This window comes from Molossus molossus, unplaced genomic scaffold, assembly GCF_014108415.1.
Source record: "Molossus molossus isolate mMolMol1 unplaced genomic scaffold, mMolMol1.p scaffold_m16_p_7, whole genome shotgun sequence".
Lineage (NCBI taxonomy): Eukaryota > Metazoa > Chordata > Mammalia > Chiroptera > Molossidae > Molossus > Molossus molossus.
This window is the reverse complement of record NW_023425401.1, coordinates 70204071-70229820: the sequence shown is the minus strand read 5'-3', so window position 1 is coordinate 70229820 and position 25750 is coordinate 70204071. Positions and strand designations below refer to the sequence as shown.

At 37.8% G+C, this 25750-nt stretch overlaps 1 long non-coding RNA gene across 1 annotated transcript; it reads left to right on the top strand.

Annotated features, from left to right (window-relative positions):
* Window positions 1-13821: 13821 nt before the first annotated feature.
* On the top strand, window positions 13822-23414 carry LOC118619787. Its single transcript, XR_004957321.1, has 3 exons — window positions 13822-13861; window positions 15084-15151; window positions 23398-23414. It is a non-coding gene; the product is annotated as an uncharacterized LOC118619787 (long non-coding RNA).
* The last annotated feature ends 2336 nt before the right edge of the window (window positions 23415-25750 follow it).

Sequence of the window (25750 nt, the reverse complement as noted above, 5' to 3'; positions counted from 1 at the left end):
TGGGTATATTTTTCTTTCTATTTATTCTACTAATTACAGCCAACTTTTTAGCCTATCTTGCCATGCTTGTTTGGTGTTACTATATTCCCCTAGTTTTTTTTTTTTTTTTTTTTTGTCTAGAAAGCTCTTTATTTGACCTTCTATTTAGAATTATAGCCTTTCTGGATATAGTAGTCTTGGACTCAGATCCTTTTTTACATGACCTTGATTACTTCATGCCCCTCCCTTCTGGCCTGTAGTATTTCTGTTGAGAAGTCAGCTGAAAGCCTTATGGGGTTTCCTTTGTAGGTAACCTGTTGCTTATCTCTTGCTGCCTTTAGGATTCTCTCTTGGTCCTCAATTTTTTCACTTTAATTATTATGTGTCTTGGTGTGAGCCTGTTTCGGTTCTTCTTACTTGGGGCTCTCTGTTCTTCCTGAACTTGAACGCCTTCTTCCTTCACCAAGTTAGAAAAATTTTCTGTCACTATTTTTTCAAATATATTCTCTAACCCTTGCCTATTTTCTTCCTGTTCGGGCACTCCTATGATGCTGATATCATTACATTTCCAGTTGCTTCACAGTTCCGTTAAGCTGTCTTCCTGTTTTTTAATTGTTTTTTCCTTTTGGTGTTCTGATTGGTTGATTTTTTTTACCCTGTCTTCTCATTCACTGGTCTGATCCTCAGCTTTCTCTACTCTGCTGTTGAGTCCTTCCAATGTGTTCTTAATTTCTGCTATGTCATCCTTCATTTCCAGTTGGTTGGTTTTCAATGTTTCTATATCTTTACTCATGGTGCTGATGTCATTACTCATGCTGTTGAGCTTCCTCAAGATCATGCCTCTGAACTCTACTTCTGATAATTTTCTTAGCTGCATTTCATTGATCTCATCTTCCATAGAGTTCTCTTCTTCTTTCATTTGGGATTTTTTTCTTTGTTTTAACATTTTGGTATCTCAGAGGGTTTTGGAGCCTGCCAAACTTTCCCTGTGGTTGTTGGTGTTCTGTTGTTTGTGGCTCCCTCTACTGGGTTTGCATAAGCCTGGGTGGGTCCACGTTAAACACCACTGTCAATTCTTACTTTCCTGGGTAGATTTGCAAGCCCAAGAAAGGTTGTTATCCTGTAGCTTTTTGCCTGGAGGCCACTAGTCTCAGTTACTCAGTGTCTTGAAATGTAGCCCTGGTGTTCTGCATTAGAGGATTTTCAGAGGGTGGGATAGGTGCTGGATTTTAATAAGCCTCAATTTGCATTTCTTTGAGTCACCTTGGAAAGGCTGAATCTCCAGCGAGGGGGCTGCTGCTTTTCTCCACAGCTCTGGGAAGGACCACACTGGCCACTGTTCTTTGTGGTTGCAGCTCAGCAAAAATTCTGAGTACCCTCTAAATCCCAGATGTATTCACAGAGCTCTAGCCCAGTCTGCCCTCCCTCTGCCATAGCCCCCAAGTCAGTGGCTGTGGCTATTGTAGCACTCTGTCCTGGCTCTCTTCACTGTGGAGCAGGCTTGGTCTTTATTTTCCAAGAGCACTGCTCACAGCTAAGCCTACTGCTGTCTGTGGGCTCCAAGCCTGCCACCCTCTCGCACCTCTGCAGATCCTACCAGTGTCCCTGATTATATGGTCCTGTCCTGCTACTTTGTTGTTGCTTTTTTTTGAGGATTTGTATTTATTTTAGTTGTAATTCCCGTTTGGTTTTGGGAGATCCTCTCTTTAGCGTCTATTCACCCGCCTCCATTTTCACACTTTCTAATTCAATATTGTGTGCAGCTTGGTCCCACAGGCCTTTCTGGTGCCCCTGCACCCTGCAGGTCCCACAGGTAACTGGATCGCACAGTCCCATGGGTACCTGGCTCTATGCTTATCTTATGGGCTTCTGGGTCGCACAGGCCTCTCTGGTGCTTCAGCACCCCACATGTCCCGTGGGTAACTGGATTTTTGAGTGGACCATTATACTGAATTTAAAAAGCCAATCTGTATGCTTCAGTCATTGAATCACAGTTTCAGCTGGTTTTGGAACCCAGGTCTCCTCAATTCTTCTCTCAGCAGTCCCATTCAGCTCTGAAATTCAATGTAGGCTTTTCTTTTGCTTTCTCCACTCAAAACTTTCACTCATATTTGATATCTTTATCTTGTCACAGGGCAGGCACTCTGTGGAGCTGTTTTATGGGCCCAGCTATAGCCTAGCTCTTCACAGCAGAGAGGTGCCTGTCAGCATGTCACTCTCCTTGGTTCTGCTCCAGGGAGTCAGCTCTCCACCATTTTCTCTACTTCCTGGCAGCTGGAACAGGTAGCTGGCAGCTAGTCCAACATTCATTTTGATAAAAATGCTCAGCAAGTGGGAATAGAGGGATCATATCTCCACATAATAAAGGCCATATATGAAAGACCTACAGCCAACATCATACTCAACGGGCAAAAAATAAAAGCATTTTTCTTAAGATCAGAAACCAGACAGGGATGCCCACTTTTGCCATTCTTATTTAACATAGTACTGGAAGTCTTAGCCACAGCAATCAGACATGAAGAAAAATAAAAGGGATCCAAATTGGAAAAAGAAGTGAAACTGTCATTATTCACAGATGACATGATATTATACATAGAAAACCCTAAAGAATGCCTCAAAAATCTAGACTTAATAAATAAATTTGGAAAAGTAGCATGATATAAAATTAACATCAATAAATCAAGAGCATTCTTATACACCAATGATGAACTCACAGAAAGAGAAACTAAAAATCCCACTTACCACTGTGGCAAAAAAATTAAGATACCTAGGAATAAACTTAACCAAAGATTTAAAGGATCTATTTGCAGAAAACTACAGAATATTAAAAAGACAAATAGTATAAGAAAGAAAAAAAATAGAAGCACATATTTTGTTCATGGATTGGAAGAATTAGCATCATTAAAATGTTCATAGCAACCAAAGCAATCTATTTATTTATTGCGATTTCATCAAAATACCAATGACATATTTTACAGAACTAGAACAAATACTTCAAAAGTTTATATGAAACCAAAAAAGACCCTGAATAACCACAGAAATCCTGAAAAAAAAAGGGCAAAGTAGGTTGGATCACAGTACAGAATATCAGGTTATACTACAAACCTGCTGCAATCAAACAGCCTGGTACAGGCACAAAAACAGGCATATAGATTAATAAAACAGAATGGAGAACCCAGAAACTAACCCAAGACGTTATGCATGATTAATATTTGACAAAGGTGACAAGAGCATACAATGGAGTAAAGACAGCCTCTTTAAAAAAATTGTGTTGGGAAAATTGGACAGCTACATGCAAAAAAATAAATAAAACTAGACCATCAACTTACACCATACACAAGAATAAACTCAAAATGGATAAAAGACATTCTGGCAAGGGTGTGGAGAAAAGTGGACTCTAGTACATTGCTGATGGGAATGCAGACTGGTGCAGCCACTATAAAAAACAGTATGGTGTTTCCTCAAAAAATTAATAATTGAATTGCCATTTGACCCAGTGATTCCACTTCTAGAAATATATCTTAAGAAGCCTGAAACACCAATCAGAAGGAATATATGTGCCCTTACAATCATAACAGCACTATTTGTAGTTGCTTAGATCTGAAAAAAGCCCAAGTGTACATCAATAGATGAGTGGATAAAAAAGGTGTGGTACATAGATACAATGGAGTAGTATGCAGCTCTAAGAAAGAACGATCTCTCACTCTTTGAGGCAACATGAAGGGACCTTGAGAGTATTATGCTAAGCAAAATAAACCAATCAGAGAAAGACAAATACCATGTGATCTCACTTATTTGTTGAATATCATGAGCAAGGTAGGCTGATGAACAAAATAAACCCAGAGACATAGAAAGGAATATGGTTCAGACTGACAAACCTCAGAGTAGGGGAGTGGAAGGGATGAATGAGATGAACCAAAGAAATTAAATGCATATATGCATAACCAGTGGACAACAATACTCTGGGGGTGTGGGGGGTAGGATTATAAAGAGAGTGTCAAGGGGGAAAAGGAGAAACATCTGAAACAAAAATAAATTAATAACATTTGGAAAAAATAATAATATATGCATCTCCATGTTTATAGCAGCATTATTTACAATAACCAAATCTGGAAACAGCCCAAGTGCCCATCAGCAGATGAGAGGATAAAAAGCAATGGCATATTTATGCAATGGAATACTATGGCAGTGTGTAAAAGGAATAACTCTTACCCTTTGCAACAAACAGAATGGACCTTGAGAATACTAAGCTAAATGATATAAGCCAGTCAGAGAAAGACAAATATTGTATGATTTCACTAATATGTAGAGTCTAATGAACAAAATAAACTGATGAATTAAATGGAACTGGATGCATGGATACATTGAACAGATTGGCCAGCGCTAAAGACGAGGGTGGTGGGGCTGACTGGATAAAGAAGACGAAAGGAGTAGCTAAAGAATATGTATACATTCCCCAGGGACAAAGACAATATTTTGGTTAAGACCAAGGCAGGGGTGGCCATGGTGTGTGAAGAGTATCTAAAAGAGTAATTATGTGTGCAGCTACAATACTGTCAACAGTAAAAACTTTCAATAAAAATAAATAAAAAATAAAATATACTACCCTAAAGAATCTATAGATTCAACACAATTCCTATCAAGATACCAATGGTGTATTTCACAGAACGAGAACAAACATTACAAAAATTATGTGGAACAAGAAATTACCCCAAATAGCCACAAAAATTTTGAGAAAAAAGAACAGGGTGTGAAAATACCAAACTATACTACAAGGCCATAGTAATCAAAACAGCATGGTACTGGCATAAAAACAGACATATAAATCAATAGAATAGAATGGAGAGCCCAGAAATAAAGCCACAACCACATAGTCAATATTTGACAAAGGAGGCAAAAACATGCAATGGGATAAAGATAGTCTATTCAATAAATGGTGTTGTGAAAATTGGACAGATACATACAAAGAAGTAAAATTAGACAACCTTCTTACACTATATAAAAGAATTGACTCAAAATGAATTAGAAATCTAAATATAAGGCTTGATGTCATAAAAATCCTAGAATAAAACATAGGCAGTAAAATCTCAGACATTTCTCATAGCAACATTTTTATGATATATTGCCTCAGGCAAGGAAAACAGGAAAAAATATACAAATGGAACTACATTAAACTAAAAAGTATTTGCAGAGTAAAGGAAACCATCAACAAAATGTAAAGGCAACCCACTGAATGAGAGAATATATTTGTTGATACATCTCATAATAGCTAAATATTCAAAATGTATAAGGGCTTTATAAAATTCAATACCAAGAAAACAAACAGTTGATTAAAAATAAATAGGCAAAGGACCTAAATAGACACTTCTCTAAAGAGGACATATAGATGGCCAATAGACATATGAAAGTATGCTCAAAGTCCTTAATCATCAGAAAAAAGCAAATTAAAACTACAATTAGCTATTAGCTCACTTCTGTCAGAATGGCTATCATCAATAAAGTAACAAACAAGTGTTGGCCAGAGTGTGGAGTAAAGGGAACACTCATGCACTGTTGGTGGGAATGCAGATTGGTGCAGCAACTGTGGAAAGTAGTATAAAATTACCTCAAAATAATTAAAAGTGGATCTGCCTTATTACTCAGCAATTCCACTTCTGGGAATATATATAAAAAAAATTCAAGACACTAATTCAAAAGAATATATGCACCCTTATGTTAATAGCAGCATTATTTACAATAGCCAAGATCTAGAAACAGCCCGATTCCCATCAGTAAATGAGTGGATACAAAAACTGTGGTACAGAAAAATGGCGGCGGAGTGAACGGAGCTACACAGACCTTCTCCCAGAACCAAACTGGAATTACAACTATAACACAGACAAATCGACAGGAAAAACCAAAAGAAAAGCAGCTTGCGAGGACCATACCAGGGACACCGACTCGATCCCGGTAGGCTTGCGAAGGCGCGAGACGGGGCTGGGAGCCCAGGTCGGCAGCTCGGCAGCGGCCTCAGCTGGGAGCGGCACCCTCGGGTTATACTCCCAGGCGGCCCCACAGCGCAGAGCGGGACAGAGGCTGAAACAGCCACAGCCACTCACCTTGGGCTCCGGCAGAGGGAGGGCGGACTGGACTGGAACTGAGTCCGGACACTCGGGGTTTGGAGGGCGCTCAGAGCTTTGGCTGAGTGCAGCCACTCAGGACGGTGGCCGTATTGCTCCTTCCCAGGGCTCTGAGGAGAGGCAGGAGCCCCTCCCTCGGAGATCCAACCCCACCCTGTGGGCCATTGAAGTGCTAATTGAGGCTCACTAACAACCAGCATCTGCCCCACCCTTGTGAAAGCCCCTTGGCTGAGCAGCAGAGGGAGTTTTTCAACCAACTGGCAACCCAAAACGCATCAAGTAACCTAGACTGCTAGCCTCCAGGCAAAAAGCTAGAGGATAACAGTACGTTTCCTGGGCTGGCAACTTTAACCAGGAAAGGAAGACTTGACAGTGGTGTTCAACGTGGGTCCTCCCTCGCTCATCTAAACCCAGGAGAGGGAGCCACAAACAGAGAACACCAACACCCACAGGGAGAACTTGACAGGCTCCAAAGCCCACAGTGATAGCCAAAATGGTGAAACACAGAAACAGAAGCCAAATGAAAGAGCAAGACACCTCCACCGAAGATGAGATCAATGCAGAGCAATTAGGCATGTTAACAGAGCTAGAATTCAGAGCCATGATCTTGAGGAAGCTGAACAGCATGAGTAAGGACATAGAGACACTGAAAATAAGCCAATTGGAAATTAAAAACCAACAAGAAGAGATAAAAAATGACATATCCGAAATGAAAAACACATTGGAAGGTTTAAAAAGCAGAGTAGGGGAAGCTGAGGACCGGATCAGTGAATTAGATGACAGGGTAGAAAAAATCAACCAATCAGAAAAACAAAAGGAAAAAACTATTAAAAAACAGGAAGACAGCTTAAGAGAACTATGGGACAACTGGAAACGTAATAATATTCGCATCACAGGAGTCCCCGAAGAAGAATAAAATGAGCAAGGGATAGAGAATATATTCAAAAAAATAGTGAGAGAAAACTTCCCTAATTTGGTGAAGGAAGAAGGCATTCAAGTTCAAGAAGCACAGAGAGTCCCAAGTAAGAAGAACCCAAACAGGCCCAAACCAAGACACATAGTAATTAAAATGCCACAAATTAAAGACAAAGAGAGAATCCTAAAAGCAGCAAGAGATAAGGAACAGATTACCTACAAAGGGAACCCCATAAGCCTCTCAGCTGACTTCTCACAAGAAACACTACAGGCCAGAAGAGAATGGCATGAAGTAATCAAAGTCATGAAAAACAAGAATCTGAATCCAAGACTACTCTACCCAGCAAGGCTATCATTCAAAATAGAAGGTCAAATAAAGAGCTTCCCAGACAAAAAAAGGCTAAGGGAATACATTAGCACCAAACCAGCACTGCAAGAAATGTTAAAAGGACTGCTGTAATTAGCAGTAGAAATGGGAAGAAAAATAGAACCACACTAAACAAAAATGGCAATAAATAAGTACATTTCAATAATTACCTTAAAGGTTAATGGATTGAATGCTCCCATAAAGAGACACAGAGTAGCTGATTGGATAAGAAAGCATGACTCATCTATATGTTGTTTACAAGAGACCCACCTCTCAACAAAATACTCACATAGGTTGAAAGTGAAGGGATGGAAAAAAAATTTCCAAGCAAATGGAAAGCAAAAAAAACCTGGGGTAGCAATTCTCATATCTGATAAAATAGATTTCAAAATGAAGACCATAACTAGAGACAAAGACGGCCACTACATAATATTGAAAGGATCTATCCAACAGGAAGATATAACCTTGATAAACATATATGCACCCAATATAGGAGCACCAAAATATATTAAAAATCTTCTGGAGGACTTCCAAGGAGAAATCGACAACAATACAATCATAGCAGGGGACTTCAACACCCCGTTGACAGCACTGGATAGATCCTCTAGGCAAAAAATTAGCAAGGAAACAGAGACTCTAAATGAAGCACTAGAGCAAATGGATTTAATAGATATCTACAGAGAATTACACCCCAAAACTACAGAATACACATTCTTCTCAAGTGCACATGGGTCATTCTCAAAGATAGACCACATGATAGGACACAAATTAAATCTCTACAAGTTCAAGAAGATTGAAATCATATCAAGCATCTTCTCAGATCACAAAGGCATGAAACTAGAAATCAATTGCAAGAAGAACATGCAAAGACATTTCAACACATGGAGGTTAAATAGCATGTTATTAAACAATGGATGGGTCACTGACGAGATCAAGGAAGAAATTAAAAACTTCCTGGAAACCAATGAAAATGAACACACAACAACACAAAATCTATGGGATGCAGCGAAAGTAGTTCTGAGAGGGAAGTTCATAGCACTACAGGCCTACCTCAAAAAACAAGAAAAATTTCTAATTGGCTGTCTAACCTCACAACTTAAAAAATTAGAAAGCAAACAAAAAGAAAACCCCAGAGCAAGTAGAAGGAAGGAAATAGTAAAGATCAGAGCAGAAATAAATGACATAGAGACCAAAAAAACAATTCAAAGGATCAATGAAACAAAGAGCTGGTTTTTCGAAAAGATAAACAAGATTGACGGACCCTTAGCTAGACTCACCAAGAAACAAAGAGAGAGAACCCAAATACACAAAATCAGAAATGAAAGAGGAGAAGTAACAACCAACACCACGAAATACAAAAGATCGTTAACAACTACTATGAACAACTATATGGCAACAAATTCGAAAATCTAAGCGAAATGGACAAATTTCTAGAAACACACATTCTCCCAAAACTATTTCCGGAAGAGATAGAAAACTTGAACAGACCAATAACAACCAAGGAAATTGAAGAGGTAATCAAGACTCTCCCAGCAAACAAAAGCCCAGGCCCAGATGGTTTCACGGGGGAGTTTTACCGAACATTCAAAAAAGAACTAACACCCATTCTCCTCAAACTATTTCAAAAAATTCAAGAAGAAGGAAGACTTCCAAACACGTTCTATGAGGCCAGCATAATTCTAATTCAAAAACCAGAAAAAGACACTACGAAGAAAGAAAACTACAGGCCAATATCCCTGATGAACATAGACGCCAAAATTCTGAACAAAATATTAGCAAATCGGATCCAGAAGTACATCAAAAAAATTATTCACCATGACCAAGTGGGATTCATTCCAGGGATGCAAGGCTGGTACAATATTCGCAAATCAATAAACGTGATACACCACATCAACAAAATGAAGAATAAAAACCACATGATCATATCAATAGATGCTGAAAAAGCATTTGACAAAATCCAGCATCCATTTCTGATAAAAACGCTCAGCAATGTAGGAATAGAGGGATCATATCTCGACATAATAAAGGCCATATATGAAAGACCTACAGCCAACATCATACTCAATGGACAGAAACTAAAAACATTTCCATTAAGAACAGGAACAAGATAGGGATGTCCACTTTCGCCACTCTTATTTAACATTGTACTGGAAGTCTTAGCCACAGCAATCAGACATGAAGAAAAAATAAAAGGGATCCAAATTGGAAAGGAGGAAGTGAAACTGTCATTATTTGCAGATGACATGATATTGTACATAGAAAACCCTAAAGACTCCATCAAAAATCTATTAGACTTAATAAATGAATTTGGCAAAGTAGCAGGATACAAAATTAACGTCAAGAAATCGACGGCATTCTTGTACATCAATGATGAACTCACAGAAAGAGAAACTGAAAAACAATCCCATTTACCATCGCGCAAAAAAAATTACGATACCTAGGAATAAACTTAACCAAAGAAGTAAAGGACCTATTTGCAGAAAACTACAGATCATTGAAAAAAGAAATAGAGGAAGATATAAAAAAGTGGAAGCACATACCCTGTTCATAGATTGGAAGAATTAACATAATTAAAATGTCCATACTACCCAAAGCAATCTATAGATTCAATGCAATCCCCATCAAAATACCAACGATATATTTCATAGAACTAGAACAAATACTTCAAAAGTTCATATGGAACCAAAAAAGACCCCGAATAGCCACAGCAATCTTGAAAAAGAAGAACAAAGTAGGTGGGATCACAATACCAGATATCAAGTTATACTACAAAGCGACTGTAACCAAAACAGCCTGGTACTGGCACAAGAACAGGCATATAGACCAGTGGAACAGAACTGAAAACCCAGAAATGGACCCAAGGCAATACACTCAATTAATATTTGACAAAGGTGGCAAGAGCATACATTGGAGTAAAGACAGCCTCTTTAATAAATGGTGTTGGGAAAATTGGACAGCTACATGCAAAAAAATGAAACTAGACCATCAACTTACACCATACACAAAAATAAACTCAAAATGGATAAAAGACTTAAATGTGACCCGTGACTCCATAAAAATTCTAGAAGAAAATGTAGGCAACAAAATTTCGGACATCATACGGAGCAGAATTTTCACTGATACATCACCTAAGGCAACAGAAATAAAGGAGAAAATGAACACATGGGACTACATCAAACTAAAAAGCTTCTGCACAGCAAAAGAAACAATCATCAAAATAGAAAGGCAACCCACTGTATGGGAGAACATCATTGCCAATGATGTATCAGATAAGGGGTTAATTTCCAATATATATAGAGTGCTCATACAACTCCACAAAAGGAAGACAAAGAACCCAATTAAAAAATGGGCAGAGGAGCTGAATAGACACCCCTCCAAACAGGACATACAAATGGCCAAGAGACATATGAAGAAATGCTCAACATCACTAATCATCAGAGAGATGCAAATTAAAACAACAATGAGGTATCACCTCACACCTGTCAGAATGGCCGCCATCAACAAATCATCAAACAACAAGTGTTGGCGAGGGTGTGGAGAAAAGGGGACTCTAACACACTGCTGGTGGGAATGCAGACTGGTGCAGCCGCTATGGAAAACAATATGGTGCTACCTCAAAAAATTAAAAATTGAACTTCCATTTGACCCAGTGATCCCACTGCTGGGAATATACCCTAAGAAGCCTGAAACACCAATCAGGAAGAATATATGTACCCCCATGTTCATAGCAGCACTATTTACAATAGCTAAGATCTGGAAACAGCCCAAGTGTCCACCAGTAGACGAATGGATAAAAAACCAGTGGTACATATACACCATGGAGTACTATGCAGCGGTAAGAAAGAAAGATCTCTTATCCTTTGAGACGACATGGAGGGACCTGGAAAGTATTATCCTAAGTGAAAGTAGCCAAGCAGAAAAAGACAAATACCACATGATCTCACTTATATACGAAATATAATGAACATAACAGTCTGAGGAATACAGTAGACCCAGACACATGGAAGTAGGGCACAGACTGACATCCCTCAGAAGAGGGGATGAGGGGTGGGGGGGTGGGAAGAGATAAACCACAGAACTTATATGCATGTATGCATGACCAATGGACATGGACAACTAAGCCGGGGATGGGGTGGAGGTGGGGTGGGTGTGCCAATGGGGTAAAAAGGTAAAATATCTGTAACAAAAAAATAAATAAAAATTCATAAAAACAAAACAAAAACAAAACAAACAAACAAAAAACTGTGCTACATTTACACAATGGAATATTACTCAGCCTTAAAAAAGTAGTAAATATTACCTTTTGTCACAGCATGGTTGTACTTGAAAAATATTATGCTAAGTGAAATAAGCCAGTCAGAGAAAGTCAAGTACCATATTATTTCACTTATATGTGGAGACTAATGAACAAAATAAACTAACAAAGTGGAGACCAACTCATGGATACAGAAAACAGACTGACAGCTCTCAGAGGAGAGGAGGTTAGAGGCTAGGTGAAAAGGGTGAAGAGAATAAGCAAAGAAAAAAAACACACGAATCATGGACACAGACAACAGTAAGGTGATTGCTAGAGAGAAGGGGGTTTGGGGTTAAGTAGAAGTGGGTAAATGGAGATAGATGATGATGGAAGGAGACTTGACCTAAGGTGCTTAACATACAATTCAAATGCAGATAATGCATTATAGAATTGTATACATGAAACCTATAAAATTTGATTAACAAATGTCACCCCAATATATTCAATATAAAATGAAAAATAATTTTTCAATACTATTAGCACATCTATGTTATTAGAAACATGATGTAATATATTAGTTTTTGTTTTTGAAAGAGGGTATCCAAGTCAAATACCAGAGATTTATAAATTAAAAAATAAATAAATAAAATTTAAAATCCTTTTTTATGTTTTTTTATTATTTTTTGTTGTATCTCAGAATATAATGTATTCCATGAGAATGAAAGTTAATATAGAAGTAGAATTTATATTGACTGAATAAAATATAACTAAAGGTTTTACTGTTGACTTACTATAAGCTATATCTTTGTGTTCAGTAGGCAGAATGACTGCCTGGGTAGCAAAAAGTCTCTATGGTTTTTATTTCTATTTTCTTCAATTCTACTGATGGGCAAACTGAGGATGTGCAAAGCACAGGGAAGAAAAGAATTCCCAATTTGATTGAAGTGTCTTATAGAGTAACGCTTTAGTTTGCACAAAAGTATGTATCAATCTTTCCTAACTTATATATCCATCAGTTGTGTTATTAGCATGTGGTTTTTAAATTGTATGTTTAAATGTAATTTGGAAGCATGGATTCTTTGGAGCAGTTACGGATGTTACATAATAAATTTGAATTTACTTTTGAGAAAATTGGTATAGGATAAATTTTAGCACTAAGAAGCTTTGTTTAAGGTTGACATAGTTTAGGGAAAAGGTGGGAGTGTCACTTCTGAACCACTTGGCCTCTCCACCTGGGCCTGATGTTCCTCTGCTTGTCAATGAGGAGCCAATAAAAACACTGAGTGAAACCATCTGTAATAAAGTTAATTTGTTTCCCATCAGCACATCCCGAGGGCAGTAATTATAAATGAAACATGGATCTAGGAGGCATCACTATTGGAAATCCCATACTTGTCAAAGCTTGGATTTTTAACAGTCACATGTATGGGAACCCCCTTCCCACTCTCCTCTCTCCTTCACCTTTTCCTCAACCTTCTCTAGTCAGGCCTTTGATGACAATCACCAGCCTCTCTATTGTCTTTATGTGTAGGATGTACATCTTCAACCTATCCAGATAGTATAGAAAAGATATGGAAAGTGATTAGAAATGGCTATTTAATGAATATATTTATATTATGAATTATATATAAAAATATACTTAATGCCTATGGCAATGCTACAAACAGCTAATATAAGACATACTTTAGAAATGACAAAAAACACGAGGTTTGGAGATGTTAAATATTAGTTGATCAAGGCCGCACAGTTAGTAAGTTACTAACTTGGGTAAAATTGAGGCCCTCTGTTTCTAGAGTCCTAGTGATTGTGATGTTGCTCTGAGTGAACAGTACCTCCTTTGTAGAGAGGAGAAGAGGAACACCAGTGGATGACTGTGAGTATATGTGTGTGTGTTGGAGGGGGGTGTCTTTTGCATTTCTAACCTTGCACTTGCAAATTTGTGTTTATTTTCCTCCCTTCAGGAGTTTGCCTACTCTTAGGTCAGCTGACTGGGGTGAACACTCAGGGTGAGTACTTTTTTTTAAAATATGTTTTTATATTTTTTATATGTTTTTATTGATTTTTTTAGAAAGCAAGGAAGGGAGAGAGAGAAACATCCATGCAAGTGTAACATCAATCGGCTGCCTCCTGCACGCCCCCTACTGGGGACCAGCCCACTACCAAGGCATGTGCTCTGGCTGGGAATCCAACCTCTAGGTCCATAGGACGACACTCAATCCACTGAACCACACTGGCCAGGCTGGGGTGAGTACTTTTGATTGTATATTCTAAGGCTAGGTTTTCTAATAATAAGAATAACAGAGAAACTAGCATGCTTTCCATATAACTGCATTCAAAATGTTAAAAAAAAGAATCCTTCTTTAAACAACTAAGAATAACATAACACAATATCAATAATTTCAGCAGAAATTGGAAGCATGTTATCATTCAAAACTCTTTTTTATTTTGGTTGTTTAAAATTCAGACCATATTTTCAGGAATAGTATTAAAGAGGGCAATTTGGATTCCAAGCTACTTTATAAAAACCTGTTTTACTAATAAAAGAACTGAAATATTTTGAATTTATAATAAAAATAATAGAGAATAATGCTATTGTAATGCTAGCAATTAAAATAAGTAAAAATGGTAGGCTAATTAACTTTTAGATACTTTGCATGACCTACAGCTTAAGGAAAAGCAGTATGGCATAAGAGCTCAGAGTTTGCTCTGGGATCAGAATGTCTCTCTCTAAAATCAATAGAGAAAAAGAAATCAAATTGTGTTCCCCCATTCTACCATATAGTCAAAGTATAGCAATGTATGATGCATGAGGTAAGACTAATTTTAAAAGAAAACTTAATATCTAGATAAATGTTTGTCAAAGAAATTGACTTGAACTGCTATATGCACATTCCAATGACCATAACAATTCCTCATCTTCTTAAGATGAACAAAATAGAAGCAAAGGCATGGATACATAGAATGACAGCTGTAAGAGGGGAGGGGGTTTAGGGAGCTAGATGAAAGAAGGTGAAAGAATTTAGCCAAAGACACACACACACACACACACGCATATAAACACATAGACACAGACAACAGTGTGGCAATAGTCAGAAGAAAAGGGGGTTAGTGGGTAGGTGGAGGTGAGAAAAGTAGGAGAAAATGGAGACAGAAAGAAACTTTGCTTGGGGTGATGGGTACACAATGCAGTGTACAGATAATGTTTTATTGAGCTGTACAGTGGAAACATGTATGCTTTTATAAACCAATGTCACCCCAAGAAATTAAATTAAAAATAATTTATTTTTTGAGTCAGTTGAGCCAATCAGAAAGATGATGCATATTACATTATGGTAATTAAATGTGCTCCCAAGAACAATGGTCTATAACTATTGATTATGTTCTCAAAATTGGATCTATTTGTGGATTATAAATAGTTGAAAAACAAAAGCATCTAGTCATTAACTACCTTTATTGTTGCATATAGATGTATGTTAACCTACACCAGAGAGCTCTACACAGCCATGGGGAGCCCTACAATTTGAAAATGGCCAGGTATCTCTAGAGGGACTGTGAGGAGGGCCTGATATGCTTCCATTTGCATTGGAAGGAACAGCCACCCCTACCCCTAAAATAAGATTCTTAGGAAGCCTATGTATTTAAGCTAATCCAAGAATAAGGTAGTGTTATTCAAAGGAAGGAAAATAATATGTCAAAGTCTTATATGGTATCTGTCACTTATATAAGTTTCTGCCAAATGGGAAGAGAAGACTGTAATTGAAACTAAATATGCTGCTTCACTAAATGGTTAAAAGTCCTCAATAGTAGTGTGAGGTTGCAAAATACAAAGATGATTTTCAGTGTTATTGTGGATCAGAAGCATGTTTACAACTATCTGATAAAACAATTCAACAGACCTGGTCCTTCAATGTTAAAAAAACAATTGTTTATGAAGTCCTCTTATAAATACTTGTATAATACTTATCTAGAGAATATTAATTTTGACAAGAATTTTTATTTAATGGAGGCACTGTAATGTAGTGTAAGAGCACAGGCTAGGTTTGAATGCCAGCCCCATCTTTTGTGACCTCAGGAGTGGTCATTTGCTGACTCTAAGATCCAGTTTTTTAGTGTGTACCAGAAAGAATGTTGGTCAAATACATAGTGCATTATCTAACTAGTTGAATTTCTGGATTGCTCAACACAAGTCCTGGGGAATTGATCTGTCTTCACTTTTCTATTCAATCTGCAATCTACTAAAGAAAGACTCCTATTAGTTCAAATAACTACTTGTTTAATAGCACTTTAGATAACAATGGGCCAGGGTAAAAAGTAAAACAATATTGATGTTTCAAAGAAGTGTTCTGTGGTTCTTTGCTTGTGTCTTGCCATCCTGTGATTCCTCTGGCAGTAGTTATGGTTTGAAGTAGTGATGGTTTCTGTTAGACCCAACTTAACTTAATCTTCTATTCTCTAAAGCTTGTAGAGTTCAAACTCTATGATCTCTCTCTCTCTCTTTCTCTCTCTCTCTCTCTCTGATTTCTTCTGTACACTGTGTATTTAACATTTCACTTCTTTAACCTCTTTCTAACTATCACAGGGCCAAACTATCACCTATATTTTAGAAATGTTCTGGACAGATTGGAAAGAGTAAATTCTTTATTTATTTTATCATTTTTTTTCCCCCTGGAAACCTGTTCCTGATCTCCCTGCCTCCAGTCTTGCAGAATTTTAAACTAGACCAGAATCATTTTTCTAGAGACAAAAACTACAATTTCACTTCTCATCCTACCTCCTTTAAATGCTTTAGTGGTTCTCCATGTCCTTTAAGATAAAGGTTCAACGTATGTTCATGGCTTACACAACCTTTTGTAATATACCTCCAGCCTGATTCTTGATTTGCTTTCTTCTACTTGTGGCCTTTGCGTGCCCCTTACCTGGCTACACTCCTTGCTTTAATGTATTTGCTCACACTAATGCCCTGGTCCCTTTCTTGTTGGCATGTGGCTAACCACTGCTCCTGATTAGAGTTAACACAGGCCCTATTTTTCCCAGAAAGACTTCCCTGACCCCCATCTTTCTCTCTACAGTCTGGTCAGGTACCCCTGGTGTATAGTCTGAAGGGCTTACAATAAAGATTAAAGAAGATAAAGCATGTGGAAACACATGATGCACAGTAGGTTTTCAGTAAATAATTATATTCTGAACATTATCTAGCCTGTTTCTGGGTTGTCTTTCAGAGTTTCTTTAAAAAATTATGTTTTTTTTTCTTGATTCTAACACTTCCCCATCACTTATTAAAATATATATTAAGCTTCTTGTCAGATGTATGAATTATTATACAACTGAAATTAATTTCAGACCATTCTTATCAGCTTTCTATTTTGGGATAAACATGGCCTTATATACCCCCTTAAATAGGTAGGGTTTTAAGAATCTTTTTAAAGTTCTCTACCAGCTATAACATTATTGGACTATAAGAATTATTTTTGTAAAACTCCTTAACACAGACAAAGTCAAGTTTCTGGAACCTGATTATACAATTTAAAGTTGTTTAAGGCCTTAGTTCCTTCTGTTCCCTCTCCTCTTTCCCTCCACTGCATGCCCTTTAGTCATTTTTACTACTCCAGGCAGGGAGGCAAAAAAGAAAGGCAATGTTGACACAGCAGATTTGGTAAAATGCATGATGGGAGAGGTTGAAACAGTTGATTAAAAGAGATTTCTCAGATTCATATATCCCTCCACCTCTTTAGACTGACCAAGATAAGTTATCTAGGAAATAACTATGCTTCCTTTATTTTTATGTATTTATGTATTTATGTATTTATTTATTTATTTATTTATTTATTTATTATTTAGATAACAAATGCTTAGTCCACATAATTCATGAGCTCCTTACTCTCCATTTTACTCAACTACAACATCTCCTTCACAAATTTTCAATCCTGTTTTCTTTACTAAGCTTGCTTGAGATTTGTCTGTCCTGCTTATCTCTGTGTGCCTTCTCACACTTGCATCCCTCTGTTTTAATTAAATAAGGAATGAAGGACATGAGGGCTTGAAGGTTTGGAACATATGCTGTGTCATCCTGACATCTTCTATTTTCCTAAAAAAATCTTACTGAAATTGCCAGTAAGTGATATAAAGGGAGCTCCTAGTTGTGCCTCAAACTGACTTGGAGATTTTATGTAGAATTCTGCAATGCCAGCAGCTGCTCAGCTACATGTATTCCACATAACTCCTTTTATAGACTTGGCTTACAGCCAGATTCTGTTACCAGCTTCAGTGCCAAGAGCCAATGGCTACTTAGGTTCAAGAAAACTTACTCTGACCTAGAACTTTTTTTTAAATTCAGCTGACAAAGGCAGAACACTGTGGTTTCAATTATCCCAGGGAATATCATGATACTGCTTACAGAATTAAGATTGGACCCTGGTAGCAAGGCTGATTCTATTGTTCGTATGACTTTGCTACCCTAGGTCTACAGTTTGTCACAGGTGTTTCCACAACTAAAGGGCCAGCAAGGCAAGCCAGTGAGTTCAGTTCTGATTTAAATTTAACCATTACTGTCAGTGGTGGTCAAGGTAGTATCTTTCCAGAGATAGCCTCTAGCCAAAGACAGTACTCTGTGCCCCCAGTTCTTGTCTTGCTTGTAGAAATGAATTCAAATAAGAAACAACAAATAGCAGCAAAAGCAGACAAGGATTTATTTGTAGGAAAAAAGTACACTCAGATAGAACCTGAGTGGGCAACTTAGTCAGCCAAAGCCAAACCAAATGCCCCAATATTTGGAAGTTCAGAAGATTTATACCCCTAGGCTGAAATGCCCCTATGCAAGGAGCAAGCCAGGCCCTCCCTCGTGTCTCAATAAAATATAATATATATCTTTAAACTATGAGACTCCTTCATGTAGGTGTTGTGCCATTGGTTAGACCACATCCTGGAGAGGCTCTAAATCTCTCCTCATATAGGGGTGTGCTGCATTCACTGTCCATTTTTGGTTTGTCACATCTTACACATATTTTCTCCAATCCCTTTCCCAGTTAATATATTTCTATCTGCCTACTAAGAGATATTAGCCAAATTTATCTGGGAAGCTGAAGGATGTAGTTCTGACTTCTGGATGTGCATCCTGCTGAGTTTGGATATGGAGGTGTGTTGGCCTAATATCCCTTGTTCTCTGGGAGTGGCTGGGTTAGAGTGGCATTAAAGCATTGTGTAGCTTGATCTAGTGGGTGTTGTTGCATGGGCTGATTTAAGTAGGTCAGAAGCACATTTGGAATTGGGTGCAATCCTTGAGCCATTATTATTTGAAGTCATAAAGCTTTTATTTGATCTGAAGTAAAGGAGACAAGGGTGTTTAGAATTAGGGGTCCAGAGGGTTATTAAGAGTCCTAATAGGATTGGGACAAAGGTAGTTAGAATAAAGGATGGTGGAAATTAGAGGACTCCAACAAAAAGGGTTTTGTATTTATTTTCAAGGTTCATGGCTTGTATGATGAGGATTCTAATGCTGTCTTGTACCTGAGGCGATTAATTAACACAGAGTATAGAAAAGGTTAGAACAAGCCTCAAATGGGTTGTCTGGTGGTGTATAAGTGAACAAGCAATGAGGAGAATGATTGTACAGATATTTGAGAAAATTCTAATTCCATCCTGAAGGAAAAATACAAAGCTGCATGTATTGGTCAAGTACCATACAACAAACCTATAAAAGAGCAACAAGCTAGAATAGAGGCTGTTTTTAAATCTCATTATTAATCATTACTTATCTTTTGTAAAATTTTCTTGACAGGTAACTCCTTTTTTTAATGAATAGTTTTAAATTTTCTAGTGGTTCGGCCATCCAGATTTCAGAGGGTAATTAATTCCACTGCCTGTCCTTCATCCAGATTGGAATATGGCTTTATTCAGGTGTGATATATTCAACTGGCAATGCCCAGAAACTTAATGGTTGTTAGACCAGAAAGTACAACAGTGTATGGCCCTTTTCTGTTTTCTTTCTCAAATTATACTGTCTCCCTGTAGATGGTTATACAGGGGTTTGGACTTTTTTCCATATCTCAAGAACCAAAGCCTATAATATCCTGTTAGCCTCCAAAGGCTCTTAATTGTCTGGCTGTGGTGGGATTGGGTATATTTTAGATAATACATATTTTCTTTTGGGATAGGATTCTTTCTTCAGGAGTCAATATTAGACCCAAGTAGTCTATTTTTTGTTTTAGAAGCTATGCCTTTTCTTTAGAAATTTTATATATTTTTTTTGCCAAGAGATTTAGAGTCTACACTAGGTGTTTTTGCCCTAATTCTTGGTGGGAAAGCAAGTTAAAAGGTCATTAACATATCATGAGATTTGTCTGCCTCCCTTAAGTGATAAATCTTGTAAATCCTTTGCCAAGTCTTGCCCAAAGAGATGGGATCTATCTCTGAAGTCTGGAGGGAGGACAGCCCAAGGAAGTTATTTTTGAAACCCCTGTGTATCTGTCCATTCAAAGGCAAAAGCAAATTGACAAGCTGGGTCTAATGGAATACAGAGGAAGCATCTTCATTTTATTTATTTATTCTTAAAAAAAAAATTTTTGTCTTTATAGATTTTAGAGAGAGAGGAAGGGGGAGAGAGAGAGAGAAAGAAACATCGATGAGAGAGATCATCGATCTGGCCCACAACCTGGGCATGTGCCCTGACAGGGAATCAAACTGGCGACCTCTTGGTACATGGGTCAATGCTCAACCACTGAGCCACACTGGCTGGGCTGGAAGAAGCATCTTTTAAATCCAGTGTTAAAAACCATTGTGTCCTTGATGGTATTCTGCTGAGAATAATATAAGGATTTGGAACTACAAGGTCAATAGAAACTATTACCTCATTAATTATTCTTAAGTCCTGAACAAGTCAGTGTTTCCCTCTTTTTTTTTTTTATTTTATTTTTTTTATTTTTTATAGGTAGAATAGAAATGTACAGGGACAATTGCAGGAGATTAAAAGGCCACATTCAAGGTATCTGGATATAATTTCTTGTAGGCCTGCTCTTACCTCAGAGTTAATAGGGTATTTTTTCTTGTGAGAAAATTTTATAGGATCTTTTAATTTAATCATGACAGGTTTGTCATATTTAGCTCAACCCACTGTTCCTGCTTCTTAAGCCTGTGGATCTATGTCTACATCTAGGTTTTTCTCATAGCCTTTTAATTTGTTGATTTTAATATTAGGAGGTTTATTGTTTTTTCAGGAACAGAGAAGATTACACTAGTTCTCATTTTGGTTAATATGTCTTTCCCCAGCAAGGGGGAAGGGTATTCAGGTATTATAAGAAATGAATTAACAAATGTGTTACATCCCCAAAGGCAATTTAAAGGAGTTGTTCAATGTTTTGAGAATAGGTTTCCCTCTACTCCCATTACCTGTCTTGCTTGTGAGGAAACCTTTCCAGAGTAGGAAGTTGGCACAGAGTAAGTGTCTCCTGTATCAAGAAGAAAATTAATAGGCCTATTTGCCATATCTGGGGTATCTAGGGTTACCCTTGACTCCATCCCTGTAATGTTGTTAGTTTTAGTGGGAACTGACAGAGACTAAGGGCCCCATCAATTCAAGGCCATTAAGGAGTGGGAATCTGACCCAGAAGCTTTCCAGCCCTCAGGACAGTCCCATTTCCAGAGGCTTATCTTGTGACATAGAAGGCAAAGCTTGCTAGGTCTGATAGAGCCCTCTGTAGACATTCTGGTCTCCAAAGCCCAGCCTTCCTGCATTGGTGACAAGCACCAGGAGGGCCTTTTTGTCTCTGGCCTGAGCCTTGGCAGGGTTTTCCCTTCCCTGGACATTATCCCTTTAATGCAGCTAATAACTGTGCCTGTTTTTTCTCCTCATGTTCCTCCTTTGTCCAAGCTCTTTTTTTCTTCTCTTGGTCTTGAAAATAAAAGACCATGTTGGTATAGTTAAAATATTAGCAAGTGGATTGAAAGACCTATGCCCAACTTTTATAACTTTCTCTTTATGTCTGAGGCAGATTGGGTTATAAATTTTTCCTTTAACACTATGACCCTGACAGAGGGTCTTTGGGATGCAGGTCAGTTAATTTAATGATTTAATGATTGCCTCTTTTAGCCTTTCTAAAAAGGTTATATAATTTTCCCAAGATCCCTAATCAATAGCCAATTTTTTATAATTGACCGTTTTTCCCCTCTTCAGTCCCTGAAGTAAACAATGTAACATATGTTCCTGAGACCATATTCAGTTTCCATAATTATAGCCCCACTTTGGATCATCCTAAGGGATAGCTTCATTTCCCAAGGAATAGTCTGGATTTTTTAGCATTTTATACAGTAGCATATTCCCTTTCAATTCTGCAGACCATGTTCCTCTCAAGAGTGAGTTAATCTAGAAGTAGATTCATGTCTCTCCTGGTTAGACTGAAAATCAGGATGATTTTTCTCCATTCATCAATAAACTTGTCAGGGGCATCTGCGAAGCTTCCTAGCTTTTCCTTGATTGTCATTAAATCTTACATAATAAAGGGAACTTGTTCTCTAATTACTCTCTGAGGACCCATTGCCCTTGGGTGTGATTCCTAGGTATGGAGGTGCTGGACTCTCTGGTGTAAGCTGGGGCTGGTGCAGGTGCTGTTGCCTTAAGAACTTTTGATGAGCTATTTCTTCCTTTTGGAGGGGGCAGTGTTTGGGACCATGGTCATTATAGCAAGCATGGCAAGGCCTATTTTGCAACTTTTCCATAGGCTAGGGTCATTTTGTAGAGACATTAAGGCTTAGATATAGGGTACCTCTGTCCATTTGCCCTGTTAACAGCAGAATAAATCAAGTTATAAAATTGTATTGTAATTCAGACTGCTGTCTTTAGACCATGTTTCCTAATCCTCTAATTTGTATTGTGGCCAGGCTGTGTTGCAGAGAAATATTAACTCTTTCTATATAGAGTTTGGGGGTCAAATTTACCCCAGTTTTCAAAATGTATTCCAAAAGCTAGTCTTGGGGAATAGAGGTGGTATTTTCCATCTGAAAGAGAACAGAGGATAAAAATACTGGGGACTCCAGACCTCGAACTAGCTAACTACCTGTCTTATAGAAAAAGCCAAGATCCTGTATTCTGAGGGAAGACAACCTACGATCTCCTTCATGGCCAGTCAGGGAGAGGATGAATTTACTCTGCTAAGACAGGGCACTTTTTATATTGTGTCGAGCAGTGGGTACTCCTATCTCCTAGACACCCTGGACCTCGAACTAGCATGACTAGTGGTAACATGGTCCACGCACCTCACCTCCCTACGCAGGGGACTTCTCTATTGCTCTAATGATGTTGCCACCATAATTTTTGTACTTTCCTGAACTGAACTTCACCCTGCAGATCGCATTCCTGAACACTGGGCTTACTGTATTTTCTGATTGTATACTCTATTGCTTTGCCGTAACTATGGCCTGTAAAAATTTTAAGGACAGTTAATCCAGCCATTTGGTTTAATGAAGGGACCTGCCCCATATCCCAAAAGGTTTTATAATTAGAGAGAAAGTTAACCCAGTAGGTATGGGCACGCAAGGAAAGATAAACTTGCCACTTATTTAGAGTTATTTTTTTTTGTACCTTCATCTCTGGGCCTCCGTGGTCTCATGCATGTTAAATGTCTAAAGAAATGTGGGAGGCCACATTCACTCAAAAGAAAGGTGGGAAGTCTAGACCCAGGAGTGACTCCAAAGATTTTCCTAAATTTGCAAGCCAAACATCTTTTATTGTCTTGGGATGTCCTTATTCCTTCCCTGGGGTAAAGACTCATACAGTGTTCTGTCATTTTCAGTCCACCTTTAGCTTCATGACATATGCAACAATTTATCAAATTGCTATTTCTACAGAGAGGAAGGTGAGAATGTAGATCAAGAAGCCCAGTCAGACAGGTAAGGCATACTAAATCACAACAAAACATATGTAACAAAATAATTCACCAGGAAAGTGGGTGTGAAGAAGTCATGACCATGAGCAAAATTCTAGGGGAGTCATTGTGGTAGTTCAAAGTGTGTTGGTTGTGGAGGGGTTTCCCAGAGGCTGTGACACCACTGGTCATGCCCACTGCTGTTAGGTACCTCCGTTTCTCTCATCAGCTGTGAGGGCCTGTAGTGCTAAGTGACCAACCCTTATATGCACTCCCTGGATGGGTCAAAGTTCAATTACAAGTATAGGCTGGAATGCCCCTATGCAAGGAGCAAGTCCCTCCCTCCCTCATATCTCAACAACAACAACAACAACAAATATATATATATATATATGTGTATATATGTATATATATTTAATAAAATAAAGATATATATATAAAATATAATAAAATAAAGATATATATATCTTTAAATTGTAAGGTGCCTTCACCTAGATGTTATAATACCTGTTAGACCACATCCTGGAGAGGCTCTAAATGGTGTGTTCTCTCTAAAAGGGTGTGTGTTGTCTCTAACTGTCTATTTTTAGTATGTTACATTTTACACATATTCTCTCCAAACCCCAACTGTTTTTCCCAGCTCATATCTTTCTATCTGCCTACTCCAACATTACTGCCTTGTTTTCTTTTTTCTTCGTATCCATGACCAATAGTGTTTTGGCAAAGTTTACCAGACTTGAATCGTAGAAAAAACATATGTGTAATGTGTGATTAACCCTTTTCTAAACAGTTTAGCACCTTATGTCACTTCATAATATAGCAGCCCCCAGAAATTGGTCTTGTTCCCAGTCTGTAAATTATCAAAGAAGTCAGATTTATGGCCCACTGTGATGAGAATTGAGATCTGGGCACAATGTCAGAGCAATGACATTGATTAAGGTAGCTACCATGTTTTGTATGATAATAACAACAAAATATGTTTTAATTATGTTCTATATGAATGTATTACTTCACATAATCTTCACAATAGCCCTATTAGTATTTTAGTAGTTTTATCCCCATTTAAAATGTTTATTTTTTTTTTATTTCATAGAGAGAGAGAGAAAAGGAGAGAGAGAGAAAAAAACATTGATTTGTTGTTCCACGTATTTATGAATTAATTCATTGGTTGATTCTTTTATGTGTCCAAACTGGGAATTAAACCCAAAACCTTGGTGTATTAGGTTGATGCTCTAACCAACTGAGTTACGGGATCAAGAAGGTTTTATCCTAATTTTACAAATAAAGGAAATGTGCATAGGGCAGTTAATAATTTTTTTCTAGGGTCATAGAGCTCATAAGAGGGAGGAATGGGTGTTAAAAATAATGATCTGCCTTTACAGTCTATGTTTATACCAGTGTTTCATACTGTTCCTTCTTCTTTGATCAACTCTTTCAGTTATGGTTTTCCTATTTAAGTTTATATCAATGACTATACCTCAGATAAAGCCTGGTGGGACATAGTCATCTTCAGGTGTTGTGGTTGGGTGAGTTATTATTATTATTGTGTCATTATTTCAACAAGTGTTTGCCAAGTGTCTTACCCAATACTAATACTGAGCTAGGTCTTCATGGCCATAGTTTTGTGGCAGACACAGGTCCTAAACAAATTGTTATAAATGGGTATCATAAGAAGAAATTGATAAGGTACTGTGGAAGGTCATGATGAAGTCCTAGTCCTAAAAACCAAATGGAAACTGAAGGATGAATAACAGTTAGTCTTTTGATAAGCCAGGGAAAAAGTGTTCTAGGTGGAGAAGAGCATGTTCAAAGCCTGGGGTTCAATTAAAGGCAGTTAGCCAAGGTTCCTCAGCTACATGTGGCTGGGGCATGGTGCCAGATCAGCTTTGAAGCTTCAAGTGCCACCCCAGGCCACTTCTGTGGAAATGTGAGAAAATGGAGAGGCCTAATTTTGCGTTTCAGTTGCTCCAGCAAGTTGTATGGGTGAAGAGCCAAAACTGACTCCAAACCACTTCGAAGTATACAGGATTCTTGGCATAGAGGATACCAGGATACCATCTAAGATAAAATGAAGCCATCTAGCTCACTATTTAGAGAAAAATGCTCAGTCCCCCAGTGGACTGTTATCATGTTGTTTTTCTTTCAAATGTTTTTCAATAACAACTTTGTTATTTACTATTATTTAAAGCCTTGGTAAAGAAAGTGCTACAGAATAGACAAGGGCTATCCATTAGCAATAAATAGGAATGATTTTGATACATTTATTTTTTGAAGATTTTGT